The sequence below is a fragment of the Rhinolophus sinicus genome, chromosome 17 (genome assembly GCF_057876585.1).
Source record: "Rhinolophus sinicus isolate RSI-liver-muscle chromosome 17, RSI-T2T, whole genome shotgun sequence".
Taxonomy (NCBI): Eukaryota; Metazoa; Chordata; class Mammalia; order Chiroptera; family Rhinolophidae; genus Rhinolophus; species Rhinolophus sinicus.
This window is the reverse complement of record NC_142517.1, coordinates 110,325,001-110,342,500: the sequence shown is the minus strand read 5'-3', so window position 1 is coordinate 110,342,500 and position 17,500 is coordinate 110,325,001.

The window sequence follows — 17,500 nt, the reverse complement described above, 5'->3', positions numbered from 1 at the left end:
CTAACCCTAACCCTAACACAACCTTAATCTAAACCTAACCCTACCCGAAACTTAACATTAACCCTAACCCTAACCTGACCCTAACACTAACCCTAACCTTAACCCTACCCTAACCCTAACCCTAACCCTAAACCTAACCCTAACCCTAAACATAACGAAAACTCTAACGCAAACCTAACCCTAACCCTAACCCTAACCCTATCGCAAACCTAATCCTAACCCTAAACCTAACCCTAAAGCTAACCCTAATGCAAACCTAACCATAACCCTAACCCTAACCCTAACCCTAACAGAATCCTAACCCTAACCCTAACCCTAACCGTAAACCTAACGCAAACCTAACACTAACCATAGCCCTAAACCTAACCCTAACCCTAACGCAAAAATACCCTAACTCTAACCCTAACTCTAACCTTAACACTAATGCAAAGCTAACCCTAACCCTAACCCTAACCCTAACGCATACCTAACCCTAACACTTACACTAACTCTAATACAAACCTAACCATAAACCTATCCCTAACCCTAACCCAAACCCTAACCCTAACCGTAACCTATCCCTAACCCTAACCCTAACCATACCCTATCCCTAACCTAACCCTAAACCTAACCCTAACCCTAACCTTAACCCTAACCCTAACCCTAACCCTAAAGCAAACCTAACCCTAACCCTAACCCTAAAATAAACCTAACCCTAACCCTACCCTAACCCTAACCCTAACCCTAACCTTAACACAAACCCTAACCCTAACGCTAACGCAAACCTAACCCAAACCCTATCATTAATCCTAACCCTAACCCTAACCCTAACGAATATCTAACCCTAACACTTACCATAACCATAACGCAAACCTAACCCTAAACCTAACCCTAACCCTAACAATAACCCTAACCCTAACCCTAACCTAACCCTAACCATAACCCTAACCCTAACGCAAACCTAACCCTAACCCTAACCCTAAAACAATCCTAAAACTAACACTAACCCTAAACCTAATCCTTACCCTAACCCTTACGGAAACCTAACCATAACACTAACCATAAGCCTAATCCTTCGTAACGCAAACCTAACAATAACACTAACCATAACCCTAACCCTAACCCTAACGCAAACCTAACCCTAAGCCTAACCCTAACCCTAACCCTAACACAACCTAAATCTAAACCTAACCCTAACCCGAAACCTAACATTAACCCTAATCCTAACCGAACCCTAACCCTAACCCTAACCCTAACCCTAACCCTAACCCTAACCCTAACCCTAACCGTACCCTAACCCTAATACTAACCCTAACCCTAACCCTAAACCTAACCCTAAGCCTAACGAAAACCCTAACGCAAACCTAACCCTAACCCTAACCCTAACACTAACGCAAACCTAACCCTAACTCTATCATTAATCCTAACCCTACCCCTAACCCTAACGCATATCTAAACCTAGCACTTACCATAACCCTAACGCAAACCTAACCCTAACCCTAACCCTAATCCTAACGCAAACCTAACCCTAAAAATAACGCTAACCCTAACCCAAACACAAACCTAACCCTAACCCTAACACTAACCCTAACACTGAAGCAAACCTGACCCTATCCCTAACCCTAACCATAACCCTAACCATAACGCTAACACATACCTAACCCTAACCCTAACCCAACCTTAACGCAAACCTAACCCTAACCCTAACCCTAACTCTAACCCTAATCCTAACACTAACCCTAACACAAACCTAACCCTAACCCTAACCCTAACCCTAACGCAAACCTAACCCTAACCCAAAACCTAACCCTAAACCTAACCCTAACACTAACCCTAACCTTAACGCAAACCTAATCATAAACATAACTCTAACCTAAAAACCCTAACGATAAACCAACCCTAACCCTAACCCTAACCCTAAACCCTAGCCCTAAACCATACGAAACCCTAACCCTAACCGTAAACCTAACACTAACCCTAATGCAAAGCTAACCCTAACCCTAACCCTAAGCCTAACCCTAACACTATCCCTAACCCTAACCCTAACCTTAACCTAATCCTAACCCTAACCCTTACGCAAACCTAACCCTAACCCTAACCATAACCCTAACCCTAACCGTAACGCAAACCTAACAATAAAACTAACCCTAACCCTAACCTTAACCCTAAAGCAAACATAACCCTAACCATAACCCTAACCCTAACCATAACGCAAACCTAACAATAAAACTAACCCTAACCCTAACCCTAACCCTAACCCTAAACCTAACCCTAACACTAACACTAACCCTAACCGTACCCTAACCCTAATACTAACCCTAACCCTAACCCTAAACCTAACCCTAAACCTAACGAAAACCCTAACGCAAACCTAACCCTAACCCTAACGCTAACACTAACCATAACCCTAACAGAAACGTATCCCTAACCCAAACCCTAACCCTAAACCTAACGCAAACCTAACACTAACCCTAACCCTGAAACTAACCCTAACCCTAAACCTACCCGAAACCCTAACCCTAACCCTAACCCCAACCCTAAACCTAACCCTAACCCTAACCCTAACGCAAAACTAACCCTAACCCTAACCCTAGCCCCAAACCTAACCCTAACTATAACACTAACCCTAACACAAACCTAACCCTAAACCTGAACCTAAACCTAATCCTAACCCTAACCCTAACGCAAACCTAACCCTAACCCTAACACTAACTCTAAGAATAACGCAAACCTAACCCTAACCCTAACCCTAACCCTACCCTAACGCATACCTAACCCTAACCATAACCCTAACCCTAACCCTAACGCAAACCTATCCCTAACCCTAACCCTAACCCTAAACCTACCTTAACGCGTACCTAACCCTAACCCTAACCATAACCCTAACCCTAAACTTAACCCTAACCCTAACGCATAGCTAACCCTAACCCTAACCCTAACCCTAACCCTAAATCTAATCCTACATCAAACATAAACCTAACCCTAACTCTAGCCCTAAACCTAACCCTAACGCATAGCTAAACCTAACCCTAACCCTAACCCTAACCCTAACCCTAACCCTAACGCAAACCTAACCCTAAAAATAACGCTAACCCTATCCCAAACAAAAACCTAACCCTAACCCTAACCCTAACCCTAACAGTAAAGCAAACCTGACCCTAACCCTAACCCTAACCATAACCCTAACCCTAACGCTATCACATAACTAACCCTAAACCTAACCCAACCCTAACGCAAACCTAACACTAACCCTAACCCTAACCCTAACCCTAACCCTAATGCTAACCCTAACCCTAACGCAAACCTAACCCTAATCCTAACCCTAACCCTAAAGCAAACCTAATCCTAACCCAAAACCTAACCCTAAACCTAACCATAATACTAACCCTAACCTTAACGCAAACCTAATCATATACATAACGCTAACCTTAAAACCCTAACGCTAAACCTAACCCTAACCCTAACCCTAAACCTAAACCCTAGCCCTAACCCTAACCGCAACCCTAACCCTAACCGTAAACCTAACCCTAACCCTAATGCAAAAATAACCCCAACCCTAAACCTAACCCTAACCCTAACACTATCCCTAACCCTAACCCTAACCCTAACGCTAAACCTAATCCGAACCCTAACCCTTACGCAAACCTATCCCTAACCCTAACCATAAACCTAACCCTAACCGTAACGCAAACCTAACAATAGAACTAACCCTAACCCTAACCTTAACCCTAACGCAAACCTAACCCTAACCCTAACCCTAACCCTAACACAACCTAAATCTAAACCTGACCCTATCCCGAAACCTAAAATTAACCCTAACCCTAACCAAACCCTAACCCTAACCCTAACCCTAACCCTACCCTAACCCTAACCCTAACCCTAACCCTAACCCTAACCCTAAATATAACGATAACCCTAACACTAAACCTAAACCTAACCCTAACCATAACCATAACCCTAACCCTAACGCAAACCTAACCTAACCCTAACCCAAAAACAAACCTAAACATAACCCTAACCCTAACCTAACCCTAACCCAAAACCTAACATTAACCCTAAACCTAACCTAAACCTAACCCTAACCCTAAACCTAACCCTACCCTAACCCTAACCCTAACCCTAACCCTAACACTAAACCTAACGAAAACCCTAACGCAAACCTTACCCTAACCCTAACCCTAACCCTAAAACAATCCTAAAACTAACACTAACCCTAAACCTAATCCTTACCCTAACCCTTACGGAAACCTAACCATAACACTAACCATAAGCCTAATCCTTCGTAACGCAAACCTAACAATAACACTAACCATAACCCTAACCCTAACCCTAACGCAAACCTAACCCTAAGCCTAACCCTAACCCTAACCCTAACACAACCTAAATCTAAACCTAACCCTAACCCGAAACCTAACATTAACCCTAATCCTAACCGAACCCTAACCCTAACCCTAACCCTAACCCTAACCCTAACCCTAACCCTAACCGTACCCTAACCCTAATACTAACCCTAACCCTAACCCTAAACCTAACCCTAAGCCTAACGAAAACCCTAACGCAAACCTAACCCTAACCCTAACCCTAACACTAACGCAAACCTAACCCTAACTCTATCATTAATCCTAACCCTACCTCTAACCCTAACGCATATCTAAACCTAACACTTACCATAACCCTAACGCAAACCTAACCCTAACCCTAACCCTAATCCTAACGCAAACCTAACCCTAAAAATAACGCTAACCCTAAACCAAACACAAACCTAACCCTAACCCTAACACTAACCCTAACACTGAAGCAAACCTGACCCTATCCCTAACCCTAACCATAACCCTAACCATAACGCTAACACATACCTAACCCTAACCCTAACCCAACCTTAACGCAAACCTAACCCTAACCCTAACCCTAACCCTAACCCTAATCCTAACACTAACCCTAACACAAACCTAACCCTAACCCTAACCCTAACCCTAACGCAAACCTAACCCTAACCCAAAACCTAACCCTAAACCTAACCCTAACACTAACCCTAACCTTAACGCAAACCTAATCATAAACATAACTCTAACCTAAAAACCCTAACGATAAACCAACCCTAACCCTAACCCTAACCCTAAACCCTAGCCCTAAACCATACGAAACCCTAACCCTAACCGTAAACCTAACACTAACCCTAATGCAAACCTAACCCTAACCCTAACCCTAAGCCTAACCCTAACACTATCCCTAACCCTAATCCTAACCTTAACCTAATCCTAACCCTAACCCTTACGCAAACCTAACCCTAACCCTAACCATAACCCTAACCCTAACCGTAACGCAAACCTAACAATAAAACTAACCCTAACCCTAACCTTAACCCTAACGCAAACATAACCCTAACCATAACCCTAACCCTAACCGTAACGCAAACCTAACAATAAAACTAACCCTAACCCTAACCCTAACCCTAACCCTAAACCTAACCCTAACACTAACACTAACCCTAACCGTACCCTAACCCTAATACTAACCCTAACCCTAACCCTAAACCTAACCCTAAACCTAACGAAAACCCTAACGCAAACCTAACCCTAACCCTTACGCTAACACTAACCATAACCCTAACAGAAACGTAACCCTAACCCAAACCCTAACCCTAAACCTAACGCAAACCTAACACTAACCCTAACCCTGAAACTAACCCTAACCCTAAACCTACCCGAAACCCTAACCCTAACCCTAACCCCAACCCTAAACCTAACCCTAACCCTAACCCTAACGCAAACCTAACCCTAACCCTAACCCTAGCCCCAAACCTAACCCTAACTATAACCCTAACCCTAACACAAACCTAACCCTAAACCTGAACCTAAACCTAATCCTAACCCTAACCCTAACGCAAACCTAACCCTAACCCTAACACTAACTCTAAGAATAACGCAAACCTAACCCTAACCCTAACACTAACTCTAAGAATAACGCAAACCTAACCCTAACCCTAACCCTAACCCTACCCTAACGCATACCTAACCCTAACCATAACCCTAACCCTAACCCTAACGCAAACCTATCCCTAACCCTAACCCTAACCCTAAACCTACCTTAACGCGTACCTAACCCTAACCCTAACCATAACCCTAACCCTAAACTTAACCCTAACCCTAACGCATAGCTAACCCTAACCCTAACCCTAACCCTAACCCTAAATCTAATCCTACATCAAACATAAACCTAACCCTAACTCTAGCCCTAAACCTAACCCTAACGCATAGCTAAACCTAACCCTAACCCTAACCCTAACCCTAAGCCTAACGCAAACCTAACCCTAAAAATAATGCTAACCCTATCCCAAACAAAAACCTAACCCTAACCCTAACCCTAACCCTAACAGTAAAGCAAACCTGACCCTAACCCTAACCCTAACCATAACCCTAACCCTAACGCTATCACATAACTAACCCTAAACCTAACCCAACCCTAACGCAAACCTAACACTAACCCTAACCCTAACCCTAACCCTAACCCTTATGCTAACCCTAACCCTAACGCAAACCTAACCCTAATCCTAACCCTAACCCTAAAGCAAACCTAATCCTAACCCAAAACCTAACCCTAAACCTAACCATAATACTAACCCTAACCTTAACGCAAACCTAATCATATACATAACGCTAACCTTAAAACCCTAACGCTAAACCTAACCCTAACCCTAATCCTAAACCTGAACCCTAGCCCTAACCCTAACCGCAACCCTAACCCTAACCGTAAACCTAACCCTAACCCTAATGCAAAAATAACCCCAACCCTAAACCTAACCCTAACCCTAACACTATCCCTAACCCTAACCCTAACCCTAACGCTAAACCTAATCCGAACCCTAACCCTTACGCAAACCTATCCCTAACCCTAACCATAAACCTAACCCTAACCGTAACGCAAACCTAACAATAGAACTAACCCTAACCCTAACCTTAACCCTAACGCAAACCTAACCCTAACCCTAACCCTAACCCTAACACAACCTAAATCTAAACCTAACCCTATCCCGAAAGCTAAAATTAACCCTAACCCTAACCAAACCCTAACCCTAACCCTAACCCTAACCCTACCCTAACCCTAACCCTAACCCTAACCCTAACCCTAACCCTAAATATAACGATAACCCTAACACTAAACCTAAACCTAACCCTAACCATAACCATAACCCTAACCCTAACGCAAACCTAACCTAACCCTAACCCAAAAACAAACCTAAACATAACCCTAACCCTAACCTAACCCTAAACCAAAACCTAACATTAACCCTAAACCTAACCTAAACCTAACCCTAACCCTAAACCTAACCCTACCCTAACCCTAACCCTAACCCTAACCCTAACACTAAACCTAACGAAAACCCTAACGCAAACCTTACCCTAACCCTAACCCTAACCCTAAAACAATCCTAAAACTAACACTAACCCTAAACCTAATCCTTACCCTAACCCTTACGGAAACCTAACCATAACACTAACCATAAGCCTAATCCTTCGTAACGCAAACCTAACAATAACACTAACCATAACCCTAACCCTAACCCTAACGCAAACCTAACCCTAAGCCTAACCCTAACCCTAACCCTAACACAACCTAAATCTAAACCTAACCCTAACCCGAAACCTAACATTAACCCTAATCCTAACCGAACCCTAACCCTAACCCTAACCCTAACCCTAACCCTAACCCTAACCCTAACCGTACCCTAACCCTAATACTAACCCTAACCCTAACCCTAAACCTAACCCTAAGCCTAACGAAAACCCTAACGCAAACCTAACCCTAACCCTAACCCTAACACTAACGCAAACCTAACCCTAACTCTATCATTAATCCTAACCCTACCTCTAACCCTAACGCATATCTAAACCTAACACTTACCATAACCCTAACGCAAACCTAACCCTAACCCTAACCCTAATCCTAACGCAAACCTAACCCTAAAAATAACGCTAACCCTAAACCAAACACAAACCTAACCCTAACCCTAACACTAACCCTAACACTGAAGCAAACCTGACCCTATCCCTAACCCTAACCATAACCCTAACCATAACGCTAACACATACCTAACCCTAACCCTAACCCAACCTTAACGCAAACCTAACCCTAACCCTAACCCTAACCCTAACCCTAATCCTAACACTAACCCTAACACAAACCTAACCCTAACCCTAACCCTAACCCTAACGCAAACCTAACCCTAACCCAAAACCTAACCCTAAACCTAACCCTAACACTAACCCTAACCTTAACGCAAACCTAATCATAAACATAACTCTAACCTAAAAACCCTAACGATAAACCAACCCTAACCCTAACCCTAACCCTAAACCCTAGCCCTAAACCATACGAAACCCTAACCCTAACCGTAAACCTAACACTAACCCTAATGCAAACCTAACCCTAACCCTAACCCTAAGCCTAACCCTAACACTATCCCTAACCCTAATCCTAACCTTAACCTAATCCTAACCCTAACCCTTACGCAAACCTAACCCTAACCCTAACCATAACCCTAACCCTAACCGTAACGCAAACCTAACAATAAAACTAACCCTAACCCTAACCTTAACCCTAACGCAAACATAACCCTAACCATAACCCTAACCCTAACCGTAACGCAAACCTAACAATAAAACTAACCCTAACCCTAACCCTAACCCTAACCCTAAACCTAACCCTAACACTAACACTAACCCTAACCGTACCCTAACCCTAATACTAACCCTAACCCTAACCCTAAACCTAACCCTAAACCTAACGAAAACCCTAACGCAAACCTAACCCTAACCCTAACGCTAACACTAACCATAACCCTAACAGAAACGTAACCCTAACCCAAACCCTAACCCTAAACCTAACGCAAACCTAACACTAACCCTAACCCTGAAACTAACCCTAACCCTAAACCTACCCGAAACCCTAACCCTAACCCTAACCCCAACCCTAAACCTAACCCTAACCCTAACCCTAACGCAAACCTAACACTAACCCTAACCCTAGCCCCAAACCTAACCCTAACTATAACCCTAACCCTAACACAAACCTAACCCTAAACCTGAACCTAAACCTAATCCTAACCCTAACCCTAACGCAAACCTAACCCTAACCCTAACACTAACTCTAAGAATAACGCAAACCTAACCCTAACCCTAACACTAACTCTAAGAATAACGCAAACCTAACCCTAACCCTAACCCTAACCCTACCCTAACGCATACCTAACCCTAACCATAACCCTAACCCTAACCCTAACGCAAACCTATCCCTAACCCTAACCCTAACCCTAAACCTACCTTAACGCGTACCTAACCCTAACCCTAACCATAACCCTAACCCTAAACTTAACCCTAACCCTAACGCATAGCTAACCCTAACCCTAACCCTAACCCTAACCCTAAATCTAATCCTACATCAAACATAAACCTAACCCTAACTCTAGCCCTAAACCTAACCCTAACGCATAGCTAAACCTAACCCTAACCCTAACCCTAACCCTAAGCCTAACGCAAACCTAACCCTAAAAATAATGCTAACCCTATCCCAAACAAAAACCTAACCCTAACCCTAACCCTAACCCTAACAGTAAAGCAAACCTGACCCTAACCCTAACCCTAACCATAACCCTAACCCTAACGCTATCACATAACTAACCCTAAACCTAACCCAACCCTAACGCAAACCTAACACTAACCCTAACCCTAACCCTAACCCTAACCCTTATGCTAACCCTAACCCTAACGCAAACCTAACCCTAATCCTAACCCTAACCCTAAAGCAAACCTAATCCTAACCCAAAACCTAACCCTAAACCTAACCATAATACTAACCCTAACCTTAACGCAAACCTAATCATATACATAACGCTAACCTTAAAACCCTAACGCTAAACCTAACCCTAACCCTAATCCTAAACCTGAACCCTAGCCCTAACCCTAACCGCAACCCTAACCCTAACCGTAAACCTAACCCTAACCCTAATGCAAAAATAACCCCAACCCTAAACCTAACCCTAACCCTAACACTATCCCTAACCCTAACCCTAACGCTAAACCTAATCCGAACCCTAACCCTTACGCAAACCTATCCCTAACCCTAACCATAAACCTAACCCTAACCGTAACGCAAACCTAACAATAGAACTAACCCTAACCCTAACCTTAACCCTAACGCAAACCTAACCCTAACCCTAACCCTAACCCTAACACAACCTAAATCTAAACCTAACCCTATCCCGAAAGCTAAAATTAACCCTAACCCTAACCAAACCCTAACCCTAACCCTAACCCTAACCCTACCCTAACCCTAACCCTAACCCTAACCCTAACCCTAACCCTAAATATAACGATAACCCTAACACTAAACCTAAACCTAACCCTAACCATAACCATAACCCTAACCCTAACGCAAACCTAACCTAACCCTAACCCAAAAACAAACCTAAACATAACCCTAACCCTAACCTAACCCTAAACCAAAACCTAACATTAACCCTAAACCTAACCTAAACCTAACCCTAACCCTAAACCTAACCCTACCCTAACCCTAACCCTAACCCTAACCCTAACACTAAACCTAACGAAAACCCTAACGCAAACCTTACCCTAACCCTAACCCTAACCCTATCGCATACCTAACCCTAACCCTAAACGTAACCCTAACCCTAACCCTAACGCAAACCTAACCCTAACCCTAACCCTAACCCTAACCCTAACAGAAACCTAACCCTAACCCTAACCCTAACCCTAACCCTAACCCTAATGCAAACCTAACCCTAACCCTCACACTAACTCTAACCGAAACGCAAACCTAACCCTAACCCTAACACTAACCCAACCATACCCTAACGCATACCTAACCCTAACCCTAACCCAAACCCTAAAGCAAACCTAACCCTAACCCTAACCCTAACCCTAACCCTAATCCTAACCCTAACCCTAACGCAAACCTAACCCTAACCCTAAACCTAACCCGAAACCCTAACCCTAACCCTAACCCCAACCCTAAACCTAACCCTAATCCTAACCCTAACGCAAACCTAACACTAACCCTAACCCTAGCCCCAAACCTAACCCTAACTGTAACCCTAACACTAACACAAACCTAACCATAAACCTGAACCTAAACCTAATCCTAACCCTAACCCTAACGCAAACCTAACCCTAACCCTAACACTAACTCTAACCCTAACGCAAACCTAACCGTAACCCTAACCCTATCCCTAACCCTACCCTAACGCATACCTAACCATAACCATAACCCTAACCCTAACCCTAACGCAAACCTATCCCTAACCCTAACCCTAACCCTAAACCTACCTTAACGCGTACCTAACACTAACCCTAACCATAACCCTAATTCTAAACTTAACCGTAACCCTAACGCATAGCTAACCCTAACACTAACCCTAACCCTAACCCTAACCCTAAATCTAATCCTAACACAAACATAAACCTAACCCTAACTCTAACCCTAAACCTAACCCTAACGCATAGCTAACCCTAACCCTAACCCTAACCCTAACCCTAACGCAAACCTAACCCTAACACTAAACCTAAAACTAACCCTAACCCTAACCCTAACCCTAACAGAAACCTAACCCTAACCCTAACCCTATCGCAAACCTAACCCTAACACTAAACCTAAACCTAACCCTAACACTAACCCTAACCATAACCCTAACAGAAACCTAACCCTAACCCTGACCTTAACCCTAAACCTAACGCAAACCTAACACTAACCATAACCCTAAACCTAACCCTAACCCTAACGCAAACCTAACCCTAACCCTAACCCTAACCTAACCTTAACACTAAGGCAAAGTTAACCCTAACCCTAACCCTAACCCTAACGCATACCTAACCCTAACCCTTACGCTAACTCTAACGCAAACCTAACCCTAAACCTAAACCTAACCCTAACACTAACCCTAACACTAACCCTAACCGTAACTTAACCCTAATCCTAACCCTTACCCTAACCTAACCCTAACCCTAACCCTAACCCTAACCCTCACCCTAATCCTAACGCAAACCTAACCCTAACTCTAACCCTAAAACAAAACTAATCCTAATCCTAAACCTAACCCTAAACCTAATCCTAACCCTAACCCTGACGCAACCGAACCCTAACTATAACCATAACACTAACCCTAACCGCAACGCAAACCTAACCCTAACACTAAAACTAACCCTAACCCTAATACTAACCCTAACGCAAACCTAACCCTAACCCTAACCCTAACCCTAACACAACCTAAACCTAAACCTAACCCTAACTCGAAAACTAACATTAACCCTAACCCTAACCTAACCCTAACCCTAACCCTAAACCTACCATAACCCTAACCCTAACCCTAACCTTAACCCAAACCCTAACCCTAACGCTAATGCAAACCTAACCCTAACCATATCATGAATCCTAACCCTAACCCTAACCCTAAACCTAACCCTAACCCTAACCCTAACGCAAATCTAAACCAAACAATAACCCTAACCCTAACCCTAACGCAAACCTAACCCTAAACCGAACCCTAACCCTAACCCTAACCCTAAACCTAACCATAACACTGACAGAATCCTAACCCTAACCATAACCCTAAACATAACCCAAAAACTAACGCAAACCTAACACTAACCATAACCCAAAACCTAACCCTAACCCTAACGCAAACCTAACCCTAACACTAACCCTAACCCTAACCCTAACACTAACGCAAAGGTAACCCGAACCCTAACCCTAACCCTAACGCATACCTAACCCTAACAATTACCATAACCCTAACGCAAACCTAACCCTAAACCTAACCCTAACCTTAACCCTAACCCTAAGTCTAACCCTAACCTAACCCTAACTATACCCCTGACCCTAACCTAACCCTAACCCTAACCATAACCCTAACCCTAAGGCAAACCTAACCCTAACCCTAACCCAAAAACAAACCTAAACCTAACCCTAAACCTAAACCTAATCCTAACCCTAACCCTTACGGAAACCTAACCATAACCCTAACCATAACCCTAACCCTTCGTAACGCAAAACTAAAAATAACACTAAACCTACCCTAACCCTAACCCTAACGCAAACCTAACCCTAACCCTAACCCTAACCCTAATACAACCTAAATCTAAACCTAAACCTAACCCGAAACCTAACATTAACCCTAACCCTAACCTAACCCTAACCCTAACCCTAACCCTAACCCTACCCTAACCCTAACCCTAACCCTAACCCTAAACCTAACCCTAACCATAAACCTAACGAAAACCCTAACGCAAACCTAACCCTAACCCTAAACCTAACCCTATCGCATACCTAACCCTAACCCCAAACGTAACCCTAACCCTAACCCGAACACAATCCTAACCCTAACACAAACCCGAACCCTAACCCTAACCCTAACAGAAACCTATCCCTAACCCTAACCCTAACACTAAACCTAACGCAAACCTAACACTAACCCTAAACCTAAACCTAACCCTAACCCTAAACCTAACCCGAATCCCTAACTCTAACCCTAACCCCAACCATAAACCTAACCCTAACCCTAACCTTAAAGCAAACCTAACCCTAACCCTAACCCTAGCCCCAAACCTAACCCTAACTATAACCCTAACCCTAACATAAACCTAACCCTAAACCTGAACCTAAACCTAATCCTAACCCTAACCCTAACGCAAACCTAACCCTAACCCTCACACTAACTATAACCCTAACGCAAACCTAACCCTAACCCTAACCCTAACACTAACCCTACCCTAACGCATACCTAACCCTAACCATAACCCTAACCCTAACCCTAACGCAAACCTATCCTTAACCCTAACCCTAACCTTAACCCTAACCCTAACGCATAGCTAACCCTAACCCTAACACTAACCCTAACCCTAAATCTAATATTCACTCAAACCTAAACCTGACCCTAACTCTAACCATAAACCTAACCCTAACGCATAGCTAACCCTAACCCTAACCCTAACCCTAACGCAAACCTAACCCTAAAAATAACGCTAACCCTAACCCAAACACAAACCTAACCCTAACCCTAACCCTAACCCTTACACTAACGCAAACCTAACCCTAAACCAAAACCTAACCCTAAACCTAACCCTAACACTATCCCTAACCTTAACGCAAACCTAATCATTAACATAACGCTAAACTTAAAACGCTAACGCTAAACCTAACCCTAACCCTAACCCTAACCCTAAAACCTAGCCCTAACCCTAATCCTAACCCTACCGCAAACCTAACCCTAACCCTAACACTAACTCTAAGAATAACGCAAACCTAACCCTAACCCTAACCCTAACCCTACCCTAACGCATACCTAACCCTAACCATAACCCTAACCCTAACCCTAACGCAAACCTACCCCTAACCCTAACCCTAACCCTAAACCTACCTTAACGCGTACCTAACCCTAACCCTAACCATAACCCTAACCCTAAACTTAACCCTAACCCTAACGCATAGCTAACCCTAACCCTAACCCTAACCCTAACCCTAAATCTAATCCTAACTCAAACATAAACCTAACCCTAACTCTAGCCCTAAACCTAACCCTAACGCATAGCTAACCCTAACCCTAACCCTAACCCTAACCCTAACCCTAACGCAATCCTAACCCTAAAAATAACGCTAACCCTATCCCAAACAAAAACCTAACCCTAATCCTAACCCTAACCCTAACAGTAAAGCAAACCTGACCCTAACCCTAACCCTAACCATAACCCTAACCCTAACGCTAACACATAACTAACCCTAAACCTAACCCAACCCTAACGCAAACCTAACCCTAACCCTAACCCTAACCCTAACCCTAATCCTAACCCTAACCCTAACGCAAACCTAACCCTAACCCTAACCCTAACCCTAAAGCAAACCTAATCCTAACCCAAAACCTAACCCTAAACCTAACCATAATACTAACCCTAACCTTAACGCATACCTAATCATATACATAACGCTAACCTTAAAACCCTAACGCTAAACCTAACCCTAACCCTAACCCTAAACCTAAACCCTAGCCCTAACCATAACCGCAACCCTAACCCTAACCGTAAACCTAACCCTAACCCTAATGCAAAAATAACCCCAACCCTAAACCTAACCCTAACCCTAACACTATTCCTAACCATAACCCTAACCCTAACCCTAAACCTAATCCGAACCCTAACCCTTACGCAAACCTATCCCTAACCCTAACCATATTCCTAACCCTAACCGTAACGCAAACCTAACAATAGAACTAACCCTAACCCTAACCTTAACCCTAACGCAAACCTAACCCTAACCCTAACCCTAACCTTAACACAACCTAAATCTAAAGCTAACCCTATCCCGAAACCTAAAATTAACCCTAACCCTAAACAAACACTAACCCTAACCCTAACCCTAACCCTACCCTAACCCTAACCCTAACCCTAACCCTAACCCTAACCCTAACCCTAAACATAACGATAACCCTAACGCAAACCTAACCCTAACCCTAACCCTTACAGTATCGCAAACCTAACCCTAACACTAAACCTAAACCTAACCCTTACCCTAACCATAACCCTAACCCTAACGCAAACCTAACCTAACCCTAACACAAAAACAAACCTAAACCTAACCCTAACCCTAAACCTAATCCTAACCCTAACCATTACGGAAACCTAACCATAACCCTAACCATAACCCTAACCCTTCGTAACGCAAAACTAACAATAACACTAAACCTAACCCTAACCCTAACACTAACGCAAACCTAACCCTAACCTTAAACCTAACCCTAACACAACATAAATCTAAACCTAACCCTAACCCAAAACCTAACATTAACCCTAAAACTAACCTAACCCTAACCCTTACCCTAAAACTAACCCTACCCTAACCCTAACCCTAACCCTAACCCTAACACTAAACCTAACGAAAACCCTAACGCAAACCTTACCCTAACCCTTACCCTAACCCTATCGCATACCTAACCCTAACCCTAAACGTAACCCTAACCCTAACCCTAACGCAAACCTAACCCTAACCCTAACCCTAACCCTAACCCTAACAGAAACCTAACCCTAACCCTAACCCTAACCCTAACCCTAATGCAAACCTAACCCTAACCCTCACTCTAACTCTAATCGAAACGCAAACCTAACCCTAACCCTAACACTAACCCAACCCTACCCTAACGCATACCTAACCCTAACCCTAACCCAAACCCTAAAGCAAACCTAACCCTAACCCTAACCCTAACCCTAACCCTAATCCTAACCCTAACCCTAACGCAAACCTAACCCTAACCCTAAACCTAACCCGAAACCCTAACCCTAACCCTAACCCCAACCCTAAACCTAACCCTAATCCTAACCCTAACGCAAACCTAACCCTAACCCTAACCCTAGCCCCAAACCTAACCCTAACTGTAACCCTAACACTAACACAAACCTAACACTAAACCTGAACCTAAACCTAATCCTAACCCTAACCCTAACGCAAACCTAACCCTAACCCTAACACTAACTCTAACCCTAACGCAAACCTAACCCTAACCCTAACCCTATCCCTAACCCTACCGTAACGCATACCTAACCATAACCATAACCCTAACCCTAACCCTAACGCAATCCTATCCCTAACCCTAACCCTAACCCTAAACCTACCTTAACGCGTACCTAACACTAACCCTAACCATAACCCTAATTCTAAACTTAACTGTAACCCTAACGCATAGCTAACCCTAACACTAACCCTAACCCTAACCCTAACCCTAAATCTAATCCTAACTCAAACATAAACCTAACCCTAACTCTAACCCTAAACCTAACCCTAACGCATAGCTAACCCTAACCCTAACCGTAACCCTAACCCTAACGCAAACCTAACCCTAACACTAAACCTAAAACTAACCCTAACCCTAACCCTAACCCTAACAGAAACCTAACCCTAACCCTAACCCTATCGCAAACCTAACCCTAACACTAAACCTAAACCTAACCCTAACACTAACCCTAACCATAACCCTAACAGAAACCTAACCCTAACCCTAACCTTAACCCTAAACCTAACGCAAACCTAACACTAACCATAACCCTAAACCTAACCCTAACCCTAACGCAAACCTAACCCTAACCCTAACCCTAACCTAACCTTAACACTAAGGCAAAGTTAACCCTAACCCTAACCCTAACGCATACCTAACCCTAACCCTTACGCTAACTCTAACGCAAACCTAACCCTAAACCTAAACCTAACCCTAACACTAACCCTAACACTAACCCTAACCGTAACTTAACCCTAATCCTAACCCTTACCCTAACCTAACCCTAACCCTAACCCTAACCCTAACCCTCACCCTAATCCTAACGCAAACCTAACCCTAACTCTAACCCTAAAACAAAACTACTCCTAACCCTACCTTAACCCTAAACCTAATCCTAACCCTAACCCTGATGCAACCGAACCCTAACTATAACCATAACACTAACCCTAACCGCAACGCAAACCTAACCCT